Genomic DNA, 21,493 nt, shown 5'->3' with positions numbered 1-21,493 from the left:
TTAGTTATTATTTCATAATTAGATTAGATTTTTAAATTTGGTTTGACAATTCTTCATGCATGTCATATCATTTGAAACAACATAGAAAGAACTGTATGATAGAAAATAAATAAGTAAATATTGGACACAAAATAAAATAGAGGGAAATTACGTTTCATTAAAAACAACGATAGAAAGAGTTTTAACCTAAAATATCAAGGTAAAGATCTGAATTACAACCCTAGAATTTTTCAAATTATTGAAAGAAAAACAAATAAGCTACTAAGACTGAAAGAAAAATAAACAAACTACCAAGAATCCTTCATAGTAGGGAGATGAGTGACCTCCAAATTGTTAAGCTGGACATCAGGGCTGATGAACTGCACATTTGGATTGCTGGTACCTTCCCCAATTTCAACCATATCAGTTTCAATAAACATATTCTGGAAAAGGCCAATCAACTATGTATTATCATTATTCATTGAATCTGCAGCAGGTGACATGGATGACCCAACAGTATTGGCTTTGATGAAAGACTTGTAGAGTGGTAGTATTGGCTTGGTAAGTGACCATGGCTCATTCTTATGCTTTTTAGCCTTCTTTCTATCTTCAACAGTGGGCTCGTATCCTAAACCAAAGGTACCAAGGTTCTCATAGAGGTTTACTCAATGAACCCTGCCTTGCAAAAATATACCTAGACCTTTTTCTGGTTCGAAACCATACTTCAACATTTCATTCACTACCATAACATATGCAGAGGACACCTATGTTCTTACGATGAGATTCCTCTCGAGGATATGCTCAACAACCACTACTTTAGAGGCTTGATGAATTAGCACTGTATCTACAGTATCTGCTTCAATAGAGAAAACAGAGTAGTCTTTATACATGCATAAGTCTCCTTCGCCATGACCAACTATTTCTTGCCTGTCATGTTCAAATTTAATTATTTGGTACAATGTTGATGCGACTGTTTCGGCCCTATGAACCCATGGCCTACCCAATAAGATATTATATGAAGCATCAATGTTCAACACTTAGAAGTCTATGGCAAAATACATAGGCCCAATTTTCAATATAAGCTCTATTTTACCGATGACATTAGTTTTTGACCCATCAAGACCTTTGACGCATACATTATTCGGTTGAATCCTTTCTATATTAACGTTTAACTTTTGCAAAGTTGACATAGGACAAACGTTAGCACCTGATCCTCCCTTAATCAACACTCGAGTGAAGAAGGAATGCTCACATTTCACAGTAATGTAGAGACCTCTATTATGTCCAGTACCTTCTACAGGCAATTCATCATCTGAGAAAGTGATCTTATTTACCTCCAGGATCCTTTCAACAACTTTTTCCAGTTGATTCACCTTAATTTCACTGGGAACACATGCCTCATTAAGATCTTCATTATAGCCTTGCGGTGATCTTCTGAATGTATCAATAAAGACAATAAAGAAATCTGTGCTGGCGTCTTCTTCAACTGTTCTATAATAGAATATTCTGGCAATTTTATTTTCTTTAAAAAATTTTCAGCTTCTTCATCAGTAACTGGCTTCTTGACTTTCATTCATTCTTCATTGTCTTATTTATTCTTTCTTAACTCTACTGGGGCATAAAATCTCCCAGATCAGGTTAATCCCCCTACTTCATCCACATCTTCAATCACTTCCTTCCCCTTGTGCATCACCAAAATGTGATTGTAGTTCCAGGGGACTACCTTGGTATTAATCATAGGCAGCTGTGACACTAGTTTAATAACAATAGGAGCTATAGGAGCTCTTTTTATGATTAAAAGAGGCTTAGTGGGTCTTTCAGGAATAATGAGCTTTGGTTTTGCTTGACCTAACCCAATATTTTCTGGAATCTCTTTCCCCATGACCAAGGGAACTTTTGATGATTCGGATTTTATTATCATCTTTTCCACTTCTCCTGGTCTTTCTTTCATCAAATTTACAGCATTTGCTGATTTTTCCAAATCAGTTTTAATTTTAATGATCGACTTGAAGAAAATCGCAATATCTTCACCAGTAGGTATCACTTAGAGCATGTTTGTTTCATTATGATTTGGCAATGGATTTTGATTAACATTCGGAGCGTCTGGACTTTGCACCATGATCTGTTGTGTGTCAATTAACTCCTCAATAGCTCTTTTCAGATACCAACATTTCTCTGTGTCGCACCCTGGGGTATCAGAACAGTATGCACATTTTCTGGAATAATCAAAGTTTTTTGGTAGAGGATTCAGAATCATTCTCGCAATCGGGCTCAAAATATTCATGTCCCTCAATCTTTGAAACAAGCTTGCGTAAGATATTCCAATGGGAGTAAAATTATCTTTTCCCGTGTTATCCATCTTGAAGTCTGCTCTAGATTGGAAATTAGATCTAAGGGGAACATGTCGAACTTTTGGGATTGGAGGACGATTTTGGATGGCTGGTACACGCCATTGCGGGTAAGAAGGAGCCCGAGCATATGGTTGTGCATTGTAAATAGAATACTGGGGCGATGAAACAAAATATAATAGATTTTGTACGTATGATTGACGCGCATCTCTCTAATTTTGTCATGGACCTGGCACAAAAGTTGCTACATCCTCTTTTTCCCTCCCTGAAACTTCCTGTACCACTTTAAATTGCCTGTGTTGTTGCTTTAAAAATGGCTTGGCTGATAATCTTTCCTGACTTAATTCCATTCTCTACCATCTCTCCAACTTTAATAACCTTAGAAAATGTGCTTCCAATAGTAGAAAGTAAATGATAGAAATAATCAGGTTCTTGTGCTTGCAGAAAAATATTGATCATTTCAGATTCCTTTATGGATGGTCTGACTCTTGAAGCCTGCTCTCTCCACATGACAGCATATTCTCGGAAACTTTCAATCATCTTTTTTATCATATTGGCAAGCGTAGTGCGATCTGTCATTATCTCAATGTTATATTGAAATTATGAACGAAATCCCGAGCCATGTCATCCCACACATGCCAATGGGAAATGTCTTGGTCAATAAACCATTCAGAAGCTATTTTCGCTAGCTTTCGACAAAGTAAGCCATGAGCAATTCTTTTTTTCCTCCTGCTCCCCTTAATTGATTGCAAAACTTTTTTACGTGAGCCACATGATTGCCATGACCTTAGTATTTGTAAAACTTGGGCATTTTGAACACCATCGGCAAATGGATATCCGAAAACATGCACAAATCCTTATACGAAACACTTTTGGGTCCTCCTAATCCTTGCATATTTCTCATACTCTACTCCAAGCTTCTTACTTTCCTAGCTTTCTCCTCTTGTTCCTTATTATTAATAATCTTCTCAATCACGATAGGAGAATCGTGTTGATGAGAATGATAATGTGGATTTTGGTGTTTGAAAGTCATTTCAGGAGGATACAATAGATCATGACTGGGTTCCCCCATATTCTTCAGCACTATCGATTGAGTACCTGCAGTAGCTGGTGCTACAAAAGTGAAAAACGAGTTATATGTGATAGACAAATTTGGTGGGCGCATGGTAGAAGTACCTGCAATGCCAGACACATCAGCATATGGGCCGAATCCAGGCGGGTAAAATGGATCTCTAGTTTAAGCTTGAGCAGTATTTGGATCATTCGTATTCAAAAGTTCAGGGATGGAAGAAGGCTGGGTTTGTCCATTCAACCAATCTTGGTACATTTTCGTTATCTATTGTTTCAATAACTTAATCTCTTCCATTGATGCTAATTCTTGCGAAATCAATTGATTTTGCTCCTCCTCACTGTCAGACCCTATACCCTCTTTGCGGGTCATTTTTCTTTTTCCCTCATACCTGGTGTTGTACGGATGTGATGCCAGTTTAAACCACAAACCAACCACTAACTACTTTATCTTTTCTGTTACCAAGTAGCGAATGAGTGAGTGTTACATATTTAACACATTATAATGTCACGTTGTATGTTCTGCTTCTAGATGCATTTTCCAACCTATCATGGAAGGCCTTATGTTTCATTCCGGCTTTTCTCGGCGCACTTTTGAAAAAGTTATGATCGAACTCTTTGAGGGTTGCCTACGTATCATTCCAGGACATGAATCAGATCCTACGTAGTTCGGGAAAATTGGAGACATGAATAAACACACATTTTTTTAAGAATTGACACTTATTTAAACCAACTTTATAGAAAATTTTGCAATGACAGACCTCTATATAATTTCAATCATGAATTTGGATGAAAATACAACTAAGTATTTTATAAAAATAAAAATAAAACAATCTTAGAAGAAAAAACAATCATTTTATATATGTGGTAAAAAAGCCTACCCTCAAGACCCCTGAAGGTTCAGAGTTGTTAATTTTTTATTTTTATTTTGTAAAAATTTAGCCTTGTGATCCCTAAAGATTCAGGGCTATTAAAAAAAAATTATAATAAAATTAAATTTGAGGATAAAAGGAAAGAACAAAAAAGAATAGGGAAAATAAGATAAAATAATAATTTTAACGAAAATAGTTATTTTTTATTATTTTTATTTTTATTATTATTTTTTTCAAAAAATATCTTTTAATAAATTTGTGAATAAGAATTTTTTTTCTAAAATAAAGGGTCGTATCCCGATAAGGATTTTCTACTTATCTCACTAAAGAGTGAGATCAGACCCTCGTTGTTCATGAAGACCGTAAAACTATGTTACTAGAAATTTTCCTTTCTTTTAAAATAATTTTTTTCTTTGAAAAATGATTCACTAAATTTGAAAATAATATAATCTCTTGCATTTTAAAGTTGCCTAAAAGCCGTTCAACAATCAAATAGCTTTCCAAACAAATATCAAAAAGCACGTAGGATGCATATGTTGGTAAAAAAAGGGACACCTGTCCTAGACAAACCTAGCCCCTGTGCCGAGTCCCGCTAAGTCAAATGCACATGATGCAAATAAAGCGGAACCTAAAAGGGATAACCAGATTCTGAGTTTCAGTTCTTCTAAGTTTAGCCTAAATAGGGATTGGTGTCCAGACTGGCTTACCTGAGCAGACACTTGAGTCGGGGGGGGGGGGACAATATGTGTGACTATAATGCTTCATCGACTACCTTGACACTGCGGGTATCTCAAAAATAAATTAGGATGCATAGCTGTATTCCTTCTGTCCTATTTTAGAGACTCATAGGGGGTGCACGAAAGAAGATAATTTATAATACAGTTCAATCAATATCAAAGCAGTAAATGAGCAACAAGTAGCACATAAGGCCAACAAACACAATATCAACAATAATTAAAGCTACTATAAGTCAATATTAAAAGCTCGAATTCTTATTAGTCCCCAGTGGAGTCACCAGAGATGTCACACCCTATTTTTGTTCGAGGGTCGAGTCGAAGGGTTTTTTCTATTAAAGTGACGATTTTGAATAGGGATTAACTTATTTATAGAGTCGCCACTTGGAATTGAGTTTTGGTGTTTCAAGTCACCTTTTGATTCCCTAATCTAAAGAAAATGACTCTTGGTTGGTCTGCGAAAATAAAAGACCGGGTAAGGAATTCTGTTGACCGACGAAAAGGTGTGAGGCACCTTCGAGTCCCGTGATTCTAGCACAGTTGCTTATTGATTTAACTTGACTTAAATTATTTTAATAAATTATGTAAAGGCCTAAAATTGCTCATTTTTTAATATAGCAAAAATATTTATCTATGCCTCTTATATTAAATAATCAGTGAAAATTAAAAATATTGTTCAAGGTGCATTATTGCATTCTTAAATTTTAAATGTCTCAGAAAAATGTGTACGCCACATTCTTAATTGACACGAATATTTTAAATTATGTCTAAAATTTACCTAATGTTAAAAAGACGTTCATTCATCATTTATAAACTCGTAACAATTTTTATCTATTCAAAATATTATTCAACTTTAATAATAAAATTTGAACAAAATTTATTTAAAAGGATAAATAATTTAATAAATAATTAACAAACCTTATTAATGAAAATTAAGAATAACAATAATAATAATAAAATATGCCAATTATTTATATTATACTAATTTATTAAGACTCCAAAAATTTATTCTATTTAAAATTAAATTAAACTCAAAAATTCATATAGTGAGTCATCTTAAAAAAAATCTACAGATCTGATTTAAACAAAAAAATGTATGGTGAACGTAAATACGACCAAATCCGCATGCCTGACAATTGTTTCAACCATTTTCCAGTGATTTGGACTTAAATCCGCTAGAATTTCACCGGCGATAGTGAAGAAAGACGATACTGGTTTGGTTGACTGGAGAACGACCGCGTGGGACAGAGGAGAAGGGAACAATGGCGGCGACGGGGTGGTCGACAGCGGGGGGAGTCGGCAGCGGCGGCCATGGTTGGTTTGTCGGTGTGGCTGTTATCGCTGATATGGCGTTGATCCGGCCAGATCTGGACGGGAAAGAGAGAAAAGGGCGGCACCATCGTTTGGCTTTGCCGGAGTGGTTGGTCTGATCTGTGCCGGGGAGGGGAAAGAAAAGGAGGGCGGCGATAGTCTGATCAGTGGTATGGCAGTGGCAAGTTGGTGTATTCAGGCGATATTTCGCCGAAAAAATTATTTTGCTGCCTATTTTCTCTCCGTCTCTCGATCTCCGCATATTTACCCCCTTTTTAAAAATAATTTTCTACTTCATTTTTATTACTATCCGATTTTACCTTTCAATTTTAATCTTTTCTATTACTGTTTATTTCATGTACAGATGAAAAGTTAAACATGATATTAAATTATGTTTTTTATTATTTTCAAAATGAACAAAATATAGACATGACAAAAAAATCATACAATATTAATTCATGAAATCACTAAAAAATAATCATGTTATGATTCAATTTATAACAAAAGTTGTAAAATAAAATACAGGATTCCAAAAGAAACCTGTGATACAATTGAAGCAGAAACTTTGAATATCGTCTCGGAAACTTGACTGTGATTCAAATTCAACTCCACCCTCCTTTGTTTGATGTTTTTATCAATTTTCACTCTTTGTTTTTCTTTTGTTTGATGCTTTTTTACTCTCTGATTTTCTCTGTTTTCTGTTTTGTTTTGTTCTGTCTGATGTAGGTTTCAGGAATAATGTACGTCTTTTTTTTTTTTTTTTTTTTTTTTGAAGTTTTAGAGGTTTTTTATTGGGTTGTTTTTTGGGGGAGGGGGGAAATGGGGGGAACGATTACTCCAGATAAGGGATATTTTTGAATTTGATTTTATTATTATTTATTTATTTATTTATTTATTTATTTTATATATGAAAATAATAATAATAATAAATAAAAATAATAAATAAATAAATAAAATAATAATAATAAAAATAATATAATAATAATTTAAAAAATACAATAAAAATTATAAATAGTCTTAAATAAATATAATTAAGATAGTATGAAAACTACTTATTTATTTAAAATGTTTCAAAAAAATATTATTATTATTTTTTATTTTTCGTATTATTTTAAATTAGAATAAAAATAAAATAAAATATCTCAAAAGTAAATTTATTTAGTTATTTATCTTTTAGCTAAAAATTTATTAAAATAAAATAAGAATTTAAATAATATTAGACCAAATATAAATATTTAATATAAAAAATAAGTTAAAATTCAAGGAGGATAAAAAATCACGTGTCTACATCTTGAAGGTATCTCCTTTGAAGGGAGTGATGCAGTTTGGTAAGAAGGAGAAGCTTAAACCTCGGTATGTTAGTCTATATTTGATAATGAAGAGGTTGATAATGTTGCCTATGAGTTGGAGTTGCCTTCTAGTTTGAGCTCCATCAATTTGGTATTTCATGTGTTCATATTGCAAAAATATATAGGTGACCCTTCATTAGTTATTCCCTTGGAGGATGTTGGTATTTCAGACTCTTTGTCCAATAAGAAGGTCTCGATGAGGATCTTGGATCGACAAGTTCGCTGGTTATGAATGAAAGAGGTAGCTTCAGTGAAGGTTCTAAGTAGGGACCAAAAGTCCGAGGAAGCCACTTGGGAGGTGGAAGAGGACATGAAGTCCAAGTATCCGCATTTGTTCCCTATTTTGGAAACTCGTGCTTGAGGTATGTAATGATCTTCTTATATTGTTGCATGTTCTTTTTTTCTAGCTTGGTTAAAGGTTAACTTAATGTTTTATGATGTGTTAAATCGTGCTGGTGCTTGCCTTACCCATCATTCGAGGATAAATGATCCAAGTGGGGGAGAATTGAAACACTTAGGCTTTGAACCCTTAGAAAATTCCCTCAAGTTTTGAGTTTCTAGGCTACAGTTTAAGAATACCACTCGTATGCTAGGGCACGAATAGTACCTACCTTCTTGTATGATGACCAGTCTAGGGTGATGGCATTCTGTCCAAGTGATACAAGGATGACCAAGAAAACAAGAAAACATACACCAAAATAGTCCACAAGTTGAGGAAACCCGAGACTATTTTGGTGACCATTCTCGGATTCTCTACTTATAACAAGAATAGAGAGAACGAGTGTTAACACCTCAAAAAATCCAACCAACAAGTTATATTAGCACAATACAATGAAGAACAACAAGGCTACAACAACTAGAACCTACAGGTTTTACAACAATACAAGGCAAACCCAAAACTAGAATAAGAAACAAAGATAGAAAGTTAAACACAATGAAGTTGTAATCTTAAGAACACAAGAATGGTAACTCTTGGACCCTTAACAGAACACTCAACATGCACCTAACTCTTACAATGACATAAGAGGGCGTCTACCTCCAATCATCAAGGTATCAATCTTTGCAACACACAAGAGAATCCACCCTTATGCTATGCCCTAATTTTGGTTTTGGAGCTCTCTCTCACAAGAGGACTATTCTTACAATCTCAAACATAAACTAAGTAAATAAAACATACATTGTTCTATTTATACAACATTACAAACAACTAGAGAAATGAGAAAAGAGCCCTCCCATAATGGGCTCCCAAAACCCCCTTAAGTGTACCAAAAGAATAGCTTTGGGCCTTCTTTACTCTTGGGCTTGTGCACTCCTTTAAGTGGTCTTCAAAATGCTAAAAAATTATCCATGGTGATGATCATACTTGTATCATCCTCTCCATCTTGATAGGAATTTGCCCACAAATTCACGATCTCACCTCTTTCAGATAGGTATCTCACATGACCCTTCACACGGCCACACATTTTCTACTTCCTCTTTAACTTAAATCCCAACCTCTTCGTGCTCTCCATCTTGAGGCTTTCCATCAACCTTCGCCGATTCAATCACCACTTCCTCTCCTAGGTAGTATAATTTCCCTTCTCTTAGGATCACATTCCTCTGATTTGGACACTCACTAGCCTTGTGCCCCCACCCTTGACACTTAAACCATTGAAACCCCTTGGGATTGGAAGTAGAATTCAATTTACCTTCATACCTTGGAGGATATTTTTGGACAGCCTTGGGGATCTCGGGTTGGGCAGCCACAAAAGCGTTCTCTTTGAGCTCCCTCTCCATATCTAAAGCATTTTGGAAGATGCCCTCTATGGCATCAAATTTGTGAAGCATCATGCGATTGGAGATGTCCTTGTTTAACCCAACCTTGAATCACACAATGTCATGAATTACTTGCTCTCCCCGGTGGTCAAGTTTCAATATCAATTGTTGAAATTCATCATAGTAAGTCATGACACTCTTGCTCCCTTGCCTCAAATATTAAAATTTGGCAAGGAGCTCATGCCTATAAGTCTCGGGCAAGTACCTTTGCCATATAAGGTTCTTCAACCGAAACCAAGGAGGAAGTTGTCCCCCGATCACCTTATTCCCGAACTGCTTAACATACTACCACCACGTATTAGCATACCCCTCAAAATGAGCTATCGCATAACAACTTTTCTTTTCCTCGGTGAGGTCATTGAGTTGGAATATCTTGTCACACGAAGACTCCCAGCAAGATACGCTTCGGGATCACTGTTATCCTTGAAGATTGGGAGACTAACTTTGATGGAGTTTATCCCTAAGTCTCAGTTTTGGTGGCCTTCCCTCACCTCTCCGCCTAGCTCCCCATGTCTACCCCTCATTCTTTTTTTCCTCAAGTAAGCATTACCATATACTCCATAACCTCCATTTCTTTCTTCCGCACCATATCCTTCCACATAGTTTGGTTGGTTTGGGTTAGGTGGGTTTGGATTGGGTGAAAAATAAGTTCCTTGGTCTAATAGAGCTTGAATTGGAATATGGGGCCTTTAGTTAAGTGGAGGGATAAGGTTTGGTATTGGTATTTGGGTTCCAAATGCTTTTTGTTTGACTTGGTAAAGTGGAGGGTAGGTTGGTCTATCAAACTCTCGGCTTTGGGAAACATTTGGTAGTTATCTCGGTGGATTGATCATTTGGTGTAACACTTAGGGGGAAATGATAGAAAAATTGTTTTGATCATGTCCAATCAAAGACACGTGATAATACTGACAAGTAGAGGGGCGGATCCTTTGGCTTTCCGCTCGTTCCAATCTCCCACTCATAGTAGATGCATCCCCTTTCAATGATGTTACATCTATTTCTAACATCCCAAGACTTACTTGCATTCTTTCCAAAGTGCACTTGAGGCCTTCAATAGAAGCCATAAGGATATTGGTATCATTGTTTCCCACGATTTGGGAGGTCGTTCCCTCCATTGCAATGTACCTAAGAAAAACACCTACAAAATAATAAACGAGTTAGTTGTAAAATAAAGGTCCTCACACTCTCTTGTTAGTTTTTTTTTTGGCCTCTCGGGTTTCTTCACTCAATCACATAAGTTTGGCAAGCTTGATTGTATTCCATGCTTGAGAGGTGAACCAAACCTCGACAACGACTCAAGGAAACAATAACTAAAGGACACACGAAGGATCGTAAACACCAAGAACAACAACAAAACTAACTTACAATCTAGTACTAGCTTGTAAGTTAGTAATGGAATCAACAAAAGAAACAACAAAAACGAAACTAGAAGATCATATTTTGAGCTTAAAATGGTTGTGTGAATAGTTATTTGATGATGTGGAAGTACACTATTGGCCTCGGGTTTGTCAAAAATTTACTTGCCAATTTCAAGTCTTGACCATTTCACAATTTGGACTTGGTGGATTTGGTGAATGGAGGAAATTGTAGTCTTGGATATTCTTTTTCAAATTCAAAACAAGACTTGGATTTTATTGTATTCCTCCTTATAAAATGGGTCCTTGAATTACTACCAAGATCTAGACACACAAACATAAATTACTACCAAGATATAGACACACAAACACAAATCTCGGCCAAGAACAAGATGGACAAATTTTAACTTTTCTGAATTTTTTTTCCAGTTTTCACCCTTTTTTTATTTTCTAAGTAAGAAACCCAAGATTGACTTCGTAGGAACAAAATCAAACTTGGATTTGATGACCAAGAACACAAGAAAACATACACCAAAATAGTCCACAAGTTGAGGAAACCTGAGACTATTTTGGTGACCACTCTCAGATTCGCTACTTATAACAAGAATAGAGAGAACAACGAGTGTTAACACCTCAAAAATTCCAACCAAAAAACTATATTAGCATAATAAAATGAAGAACAACAAGTCTACAACAACTGGATACTACGGCTTTTACAACAATACAAGGGAAACCGAAACTAGAACAAGAAACAAAGATAAATAGTTAGACATAATGAAGCTGTAATCTTAAGAACCCAAGAATGGTAACCCTTGGACCCTTAACACCCCAATCAACATGCACCTAAATCTTAAAATGACACAAGAGGGCGTCCACCTCTCAATAACTAAGGTATCAAGCTTTGCAACACACAAGAGAATCCACCCTTATGCTATGCCCTAATTTTGGTTTTGAAGCTCTCTCTCACAAGAGGAGTATTCTTACAATCTCAAACATAAACTAAGTAAATAAAACCTACATTGTTCTATTTACACAAAATTACAAATAAATAGAGAAATTACAAAAGAGCCCTCCCATAAATGGGCTCCAAAATCCCCCTTAAGTGTACCAAAAAGATGGCTTTGGGCCTCCTTTACACTTGGGCTTATGCACTCCTTTAAGTGGTCTTAAAAAATTATCAAAAAGTATCCATGGTCATGATCATACTTGTATCACCAAGGTACGGTTTAGCATCATACCAATTGTATGGTGGTGTACGGGTCATAAAATACTTTATCGTATGATGGTTAAAGTCCTGGCCAAAGCATTCTAACATGGGTATGAGTTGTAGGGTACAACTCATACCATAGGGTACAAGTTGTGCATGTGGAGTTGTATGTTGGTCAGTTTAGGGGTCTATGGTGAGGTCTAGGGTACGAGTTAGGGTACCACTTGTACCCTAAGGTACAGGTCAAGGAGGTGAGTTGTACCCTATTGGGTTCCATTTTCAGTTTTTAAGTTGAGGATATTTTAGACATTTTCTACCCTTCAACCTTTATAAACCACGACTTATAACCTTATTTGGCCCTTCATTCTTCACATAAACAAGATAAAAAATGCCCCTAAATATTCTCTAAACCTCTTCAACATAGATTGGGGATATGGTTGTAATGCCCCGAATCTGGTACTTGGAACGCTACACGGTGCTCATGACCCCGAAGGACCACAAGCTAACCCATGACTGATATTTGTACCTGTATACTACATAATATACTGAATAATACAAAAACATGATCTGAAAGGCCATAAGGTTCACATAACTGAAGTAAAACATAACATCTAAAAGGGGTATGAAAAACCTAAAACAACTGAAATAACTGTCTGAACATAATAGTCTGGAAAGCCTCTAACTGACTGAACTGTCTGAGTAAGGAGTTGATGGGATATGCCCCCAACTAACTCCAACTAATAAACTAATTAATGAGATAATAGGAAAACAATCATTTCCTCAAAGGATGAGGACTCACTACTAACTCTGACTGCGGATATCTAAAATCTACTGATGCTCTGAAGCTCGTATCTCTGAACACATGGTATAAGAAACCATAGAGCAAATACGTCAGTACTTTGAATGTACTGGTATGCATGTGAGGTAGGCTGAATGCATGGTGTTCATATGCATGAACAATACTGGCTAACTGACTAATATGAACGTGAGAATACATGCATGCATGCATACATAGTAACTATATCTGAAATCATGATAACATGAGTATATTGATGACTAATATGACTAATAACTAAATTCAGATAACTGATAACATAAGTGACTGTATCTAACAGTCCTGAATTCGATGGAACTAGCTGAGTTTCGTACTATATCTGAGTTGACTGTATCTGATAGTCCTAAATTTTGAAGAACTATCTGAGTTCTTTTACTGAGACTGATACTGAGACTGTAGGAGGTATTCATCTAATCGATATTCCCCAAATGATGCATTATAATTAAATTGGGGTCCAATCTATGCTCTGATTAGAGTCAATACCGCGCCACTGGTAAGGACAACATATGAGTTACCCTAATATAACAGGTAACTCTAGTGAGAACGGTGGGAACCCTCATATAGTAGGCTAAGCCACCTCATCTACCCTTATAGAGCAGGCTATGATGTCTTAACCTATGCTGGCTACATAGTTCTGGAACAAAAGGATTGCTTCTAAGAATCACACCCTCTTATAATAGGTAAGTTCTCATCCCTGGGTTCACTTAGTGCTTATTTCTAGTCCCATCCGAATAACACTGAACATGATTTACTAAACTGAACATGGACTGAGTTACTGACTTCTGTTGACTAACAGAATACTACTGATATCTGACAACAGACTGAGTTTAAGAGATCATGGAGATTTCCTGAGTCATAAGATTATCTGAAGTCTAAGGATCATAGCTTGACTGAGAGTATCGTGAAAACATGACATGGCTCTAGGCACACAACTAATATTTCGGGTACAAGTACCCCCAGGACTCGATGGAAGAAAACTGACCAAGCATAACTTACTTGAACATATAACTAACATCATAATCCATAATACATTTATATAATTGCATTTCATCAAAACATGTGATAGACATAACTTGTACATACATGGGGATTTCATGGTATCATGTTAGTTAGGCACTTTTCCTTCTTCTAGGCATTTAATCAAACATATTGTAGGCATGGTACATGTAAACATCATTGTACAATAATTAAACATCATGGTTCAATTCTAATTTCATCATTCAAGGGTTTAGTCATAGGTTTGCATGAATCTATATCTATAATAATTAAACCCACATAGAACTTATCACCCAACATGGAGTAAAATTTAATTTCTGATTTATCAATGTGAATAAGAACAACCCAAACATGAAATCATAAAGAAAATCAATTTTTGGACTTCATAGACGAAAGAAGTCCATGAATGAACACTATGCATACTTGGGTTGAGTTTTCTTGATGTTCTTGAACTTGAAGGATTGTAAATCCCTTAGTTCTCGAAGAAGATTGAATTTTGTTCTTGGAGATTAATGTTAGAGAGAAACCCTAATATTAGTTATAAAGTAATAATGAACCAAATGGATAAAATCGGATATAATTGGGTATATATATAGTTGGGTGGTAAATGACCAAAATACCCTTCTTAAAATAACTTAGAAAAAAATTGAACGGGACCTGCGACGGTGGGTGTGATGGTCCATCGCTGGGTTGACGGTCCGTCGGCCCTGACTGTCGCTTCTAGGTAGGATGAGGGTCTCACTATTTTGGATGCCACGGCTTGGGTGACCGTCCATCACTGTTATCCAGAAGGTGGCCTCACTGTTTTCCTTGTGATATTCGCTAGTCCGACGGTCCGTCGGCCTTGGACGTTGCTCCTAGGAAGAAGGTAGTTCTCATTGCCTTGCTGCGACAGTCGTGGGAGATGGTCCGTCGCTAGTCCGATGGTCCGTCGACCTCACCGTCGCATCTTAGCGGTTTTACTGCCTTCTGTATTTTAGCCATAGCTTTCTCCTCTGATGTCGGATTTTGACAAAATTGATATTATTGGAAAGCTAATTCAATTTCTCACGTGACAAAAAGTGAAAATATTAAAAATACCACTCGTACAAAAGTGGATTTATCTTTCAAGGAAAGCTTCTAACATTCTTGAGATAATTTTAAGCTAGGAAAAAGTTCAGGGTATTACAATATCTCCCCTTGAGAACATTCGTCCTCGAATGAGACTGAGAGTGAGGGGAAAGAATTGGATATCTAATTCAATTTCTCACGTGACAAAAAGTGAAAATATTAAAAATACCACTCGTACAAAAGTGGATTTATCTTTCAAGGAAAGCTTCTAACATTCTTGAGATGATTTTAGGCTAGGAAAAAGTTTGTGGTATTACAATATCTCCCCCTTGAGAACATTCGTCCTCGAATGAGACTAATAGTGAGGGGAAAGAATAACCAACGTAAATACTTAACATAAATACTGAAACTTGATCTCATGACTGACATGACTGATAACTGAACATATCATACTAATCATGCATATCTGATGCATATGTAACTGATTCATGAATGTATGACTGGGTGTTTTGATGAACTAAGTTTCTCACAATGAGAATGCATGTCTGATGTATAATTACATAACTGACCGATACATGAGTGCATGACTGAATATGCATTGGTATTTGATACCAATTTTATAATGGGAACATGAGCATGAAACTGAATACCAAGTTCGTGATGAACACTAATCATAAAACTGAGTAAGCTTAAGGAGAACTGTTACCTTGAGCTTGATCGAAGTTGGTGGAGAAGAGGTGAGGACAAATGGTATGCATGTATGCTTTTGTTTCCCAAGTAGCTCCCTCGACGAACTGATTTTGCCAAAGAACTTAAACTAGAGGGACTTCTTTGTTCCTCAATCTACGAGTATGATAGTCTAAGATTTCGACTAGAATCTCTTCATAAGAGAGGATGTTCTGAACATCAATGCTCTGAATAGGGACTACAACTACTGGGTCACCTATACACTTCTTGAGCAAGGAGACATGGAAGACTGGATGAACTGAGGCTAGATCTGAAGGCAATTCGAGCTCATAAGCTACCTTGCCGAATCGACTGAGAATATTGAAGGGACCGACATATCAGGGATTGAGTTTTCCTTTCTTACCAAACTACTTCACTCCCTTCATGGGAGAGATCTTTAGATATACATAGTCTTCAATCTCAAACTCGAGATCTTTTCTACAAACATCTGCATAAGACTTTTGTTGGCTCTGAGCTGCCCAGAGTCTTTCTCTGCTCAACTGGACTTTTTCTAAGACGTCGAATACCAAGTCAGGACCTATGACTAAGGCCTCACTAACTTTGAACCAACCAATTGGAGATCTACATCTCCTACCATAGAGAGCTTCAAATGGAGCCATCTGAATACTGGATTGATAGCTGTTATTGTATGCAAACTCAATCAAAGGTAAGTGGTCATCCCAACTTTCCTTGAAATCAATCGCACACGCCCTTAGCATATCTTCTAAAGTCTGAATGGTCCTTTCTGCTTGACCATCTATCTGAGGATGAAAGGATGTACTGAGATGAACTTGGGTACGAAGACCCTTTTGGAATGCTTTCCAGAAATGAGACATGAACTGGGTAACTTCATCTGAGATAATAGACAACGAAACACCATGCAATCTGACCAACTCGTTGATGTAGAGTTTGGTGTAATCCTCAGCTAATTTGGTCATTCTATCTACAATGACCCAAACTGAATCATGCTGATGACGAGTGCGGGGCAAACCCATCACAAAGTCTATGTTCACTTTTTCCCACTTCCAAGTAGGAATAATGAACTCCTTCATAGGACCACTAGGCTTCTGATGCTTTCTCTTAACCTGCTGATATGTAGAGCACTTAGCCACAAACTCTGCAATATTTTTCTTTATCTCACTCTACCAATAAACTTTCCGCAAGTCGCGGTACATTTTTGTGGCCCCTGGATGAATAGAGTAGTGTGCACCATGCCCTTCTGCAAGAATTGGCTGCCTTAGTTCATCTATATCTGGAACACAGAGACGACCCTGACAACATAAAACACCATCTCCTCCTTGGGAGAAAACCTATACTTTCTGATCCAGAACCGACTCTTTCAACTTGACAAGGCTGGGATCTCTATCTTGCTTTTCTTTCACCTCGAAAACTAGAGATGATTCTAAACTGCTCTGAACTCATATATCACCCTCCTCTTTATTGACTAAGTGAACGCCTAGTCTTGCAAGTTGATGGACTTCCTGAGCTAACTTTTTTTTACTGTCCTCAACATGAGCAACACTACCCATAGGCAGTCTACTGAGAGCGTCCTCCACTACATTGGCCTTTCCCAGATGATAAAGGACACTCATGTCATAATCTTTCAAAAGTTCTAACCACCTTTTCTGATGAAGATTGAGATCTTTCTAAAAAAAGACATACTGAAGACTTATGATCTATGAAGACATCTACATGAACTCCGTAGAGGTAATGCCTCCAATTATTAAGGAAAAGACTACGGCGGGTAACTCAAGATCATGAGTAGGATAATTCTTCTCATGGGGTTTAAGCTGTCTGGAGGCGTAGGCTATGACCTTACTATGCTACATGATGATACAACCCAAACCTACTCTGGATGCATCACAATACACTATGAATCCATCTGAACCATCTGGTAACGCTAGAACTGGAGCTGAGGTGAGTCGGGTCTTTAACTTTTGAAAACTTTTCTCACAAGGATTTGACCACTGAAACTTGGCTTTATTCTGAGTCAATCTAGACATAGGGGATGCAATAGAAGAAAATCCCTCAATAAACCATCTATAATAGCTATCCAAACCTAGTAAAGTGCTAATATCTGATAGAGAGATAGGGTGAGGCTAGTTTCTTACTACTTTGGTCTTTTGAGGATCTACTCTAATGCCATCACCAAAAATGATGTGACCAAGAAATGATATTGACCTTAGCCAAAACTTGAACTTACTGAATTTGACAAATAGCTGATGATCTTTGAGAGTCTGAAGTACTATCCTAAATGGTCTGTATGATCGCTCTCACTGCGAGAATAGATCAGAATATCATCTATGAAGACTATGACGAACATATCCAAGTACTGCTGGAACATACAGTTCATTAAGTCCATAAAAGCGGCTAGGGCATTAGCAAGACCAAATGACATAACTAAGAATTTGAAGTGACCATATCGAGTATGGAAAGCTGTTTTTGGAATGTCACACATTCTGACTCTGAGATGATAATAGCCGGATCTGAGGTCTATCTTAGAGAAATAGATCGCACCCTGAAGTTAGTCAAACAAGTCTTCTATTCTGGGAAGAGGATACTTATTCTTGACCGTGACTTTATTGAGTTGACGATAATCAATGCACATTTTGAGAAAACTATTTTTCTTGCGCACGAATAAGACTGGTGCGCCCTACGAGAAAATACTGAGTCTTATGAATCCCTTATCTAAGAGATCCTTCAATTGCTCTTTCAGTTCTTTGAGTTCTGCTAGTGCTATTTTGTATGGTGAAATAGAGATAGGCTGAGTATCTGGAAGAAGATTAATACCAAAGTCTATTTCCCTTTTGGGAGAAATTCATGGAAGATCTTTGGGAAAAATATCTGAATATTCATTCAATACTGGGACTAATTCAAGACTGAGAGTTTCGAAACTAGTTTCCTTAACTCGAAAAAAATGATATACACATCCTTTAGAGATCATTTTTCGTGCCCGAAAGTAGGAAATAAGCTGACCTCTAAAAGCGGATACACTACCCTTCCATTCAAGGACGGGTTCATTCGAAAACTAAAACTGGACTATTCTATTTTTGTAGTCGACTGTGGCATAGCAGGAATAAATCTAATCCATGATGAGAATGACATCAAATCCATCATCTCTAATTCAACTAAGTCTACTGAGGTGACTTTCTAAAATATCATAACCAGGCAGTTCCTGTATACTCGTCGGGCTATAATGGTTTTACCCATTGAGGTAGATACTGAAAAGGGATCTACTAGAATTTTAGGACTGACTCCGAAATCGACTGCTATATAAGGAGTGACAAAAAACAAAGAAGCTCCTGGATCTAGCAAAGCATAAAAATGCACATGAAAGATCTGTAACGTACCGGTAAACACATCAGGAGAATTTTCTTGATCTTTTCGAGACTGAAGAACATAGAGACGATTTGGGTGTTTTCCACTAGTAGCACTGGAGGTGGCACCCTGTTGATTTGAGCGACCAGATTAAGCTGAGGAGCAATTTTACTAACCCTGAGGACCTGGATGAGGAGAGTCTCTGACTCTGTGGCCTGGCTTGCCACATCCAAAACAAATAACACTGCCAGCTCTGCAAATACCTTGATGGTGCATGCCATAAGTCTAGCAAAAAGGATAGGTGCGGGCACTGCTAACACTGCCCTAGGAATTTGAGCCTGGTGCTAATCTTTGTTACCCTCTCTGAACTTAGGAACTGGAGCACTGACTATAGAAAGAGCTGGAAATGATGACTTAGGACAAAACTGAGAACGATTTCCTCCTTCTGACTTAGGCTGAGCAAAGTTAAAACTACCTGTCTTTGCTCTCTTATTTTGTTTCTCCCTCATCTTAATCTTTTGCTTCTCTATCTACTGAGCATGAGTCATAAGCCTAGCTAAAGTCATGTCACTATTCAGCATGGCGGATCTACACTCATTAACCACGCTATTATTCACCCTTGAAACGAACTTACTCATCCTTGCCCTGCTATCTGCAACCACATGAGGGGTATATCTCGCTAATTGAGTAAATTTAAGAGAATACTCTTTCACTGCCATACGGCCTTGCCTGAGGTTAATGAATTCTAGCACCTTAGCTTATCTAAGCTCTAGGAGAAAGAATCTATCAAGGAATGTTGAAGCAAACTCCTCCCACTCAACCGACCCTACATTGTTTGCCCTCTCTGACTTCCACTGCTTGAACCAAGTATGAGCCACATCTTACAATTGATATGCAGCTAGCTTAGAACTCTCACTAGACGTAACCCCATTATCTTTGTAACCTTTTGCACCTATTCTAGGATTTTCTGAGGGTCTTCGTCTATCTTAAACCCAAGAAAGGATGGAGGATTCATTCGGGTGGAGTCTCGAATCCTGGCTGTAGCTGAATTACCACTGGGTTGGCCAAAATAATAGCTGGTCGTTCATTCTGAACAGCAAATGACTAAGCAAGAGTAGTGAATGCATCTCTGAACTCTGCAAGAGAAACATATTCATCCAAGGAATCTTCTTGGACAAGCTGAGTTCTTCTCTTAGGAGGCATGTTCTATAGAAGAAAGGGGAAAATGGATTAAACTGCGAGATTAGATTAAGATTATGCTCACTGGCACGACAAAAATACTGAAAGAAGGGAAACTGTTCCTAAAATATCTTATAGCCTCCTGCACATAAATGTGGTGCGCAACACACCCATGCATAAAACTCTACAAGATGCGATTTTCAGACTTCCTAGGACTCTATTGAACCTTAGGCTCTGATACCAAGTTTGTAGCACCCCGAATCCGGTACTTAGAATGCTACACGGTGCTCATAATCTCGAAGGACCATAAGTTAACCCATGACTAATATTTGTACCTGTATACTGCATAATATACTAAATAATATGGAAACATGACCTGAAAGGCCAAAAGGTTCACATAACCTAAGTAAAACATAACATCTAAACGGGGTATGAAATACCCAAAACAACTAAAATAACTGTCTGAACATAATAGTCTGGAAAGCCTCTAACTAACTGAACTGTCTGAGTAAGGAGTTGATGGCACATGCCGCCAACTAACTCCAACTAATAAACTAATTAATCAGATAATAGGGAAATAATCATGTCCTCAAAACATGAGGACTTACTGTTAACTCTAACAGCTGATATCTAGAATCAACTGATGTTCTAGAGCTCGTGTCTCTGAACCTATGGTATAAGACACCACAGCGCAAATGCGTTAGTACTTTGAATGTACTGGTATGCATATGACGTAGGCTGAATGCATGGGGTTCATATACATGAACAATATTGTGTAACGCCCTAAAAAATGGGTCCCGAAGCATCACACGGTGCTTGAGGCTACGAGTAGCCCCAAGCTAACCCTTTGAGCCATTTTCATTCAGTTCAACACAAATCAACGGAGTTTTCATAAATAACCCTCAACTATCAACAGAGTAATCATCATCCAAGAATAAAAGAATTTTAGAAAGATAACAAAATACGACTAATTAGTTAACTCCTAACATCTATACAAGTCTCACAAACCTCTAAGAAATCAATAAAAACCAATGAGCCATTGGGACATGCCCCGACTGACTCATACTCAGTATCGAAATATAGCCAACTCAATGAAACCATCAACAGAACATACATCCTCGGATCATGAGGACTCACCACAACAGAGAATATAGAATAGTATGCCCAAAGAATTACTGTTGAACCTGGGACTGAGCACCTAAACCTATATTTTGAGAAAATGCAGCCCACATCCGAAGATGTGGGTTAGTACCATGGAAAGGAACCGAGTATATGGGGGTGTATGCAGTTGTATAAACATCATCATCATAAATATTTATAAGAAATATGCAGGATGTATGAAAGACTCACA

General features: G+C 37.2%; 1 pseudogene; it reads right to left on the bottom strand.

The window, feature by feature from the left end:
* Positions 1-287: 287 nt before the first annotated feature.
* The window catches only part of LOC124896823, a 68,626-nt pseudogene continuing 47,420 nt past the window's right edge, over positions 288-21,493 (bottom strand).

Source organism: Capsicum annuum, chromosome 3, assembly GCF_002878395.1.
Source record: "Capsicum annuum cultivar UCD-10X-F1 chromosome 3, UCD10Xv1.1, whole genome shotgun sequence".
Classification (NCBI taxonomy): Eukaryota; Viridiplantae; Streptophyta; class Magnoliopsida; order Solanales; family Solanaceae; genus Capsicum; species Capsicum annuum.
The sequence above is the reverse complement of the archived record's forward strand: the minus strand, read 5'-3'. Positions and strand labels throughout refer to the sequence as shown.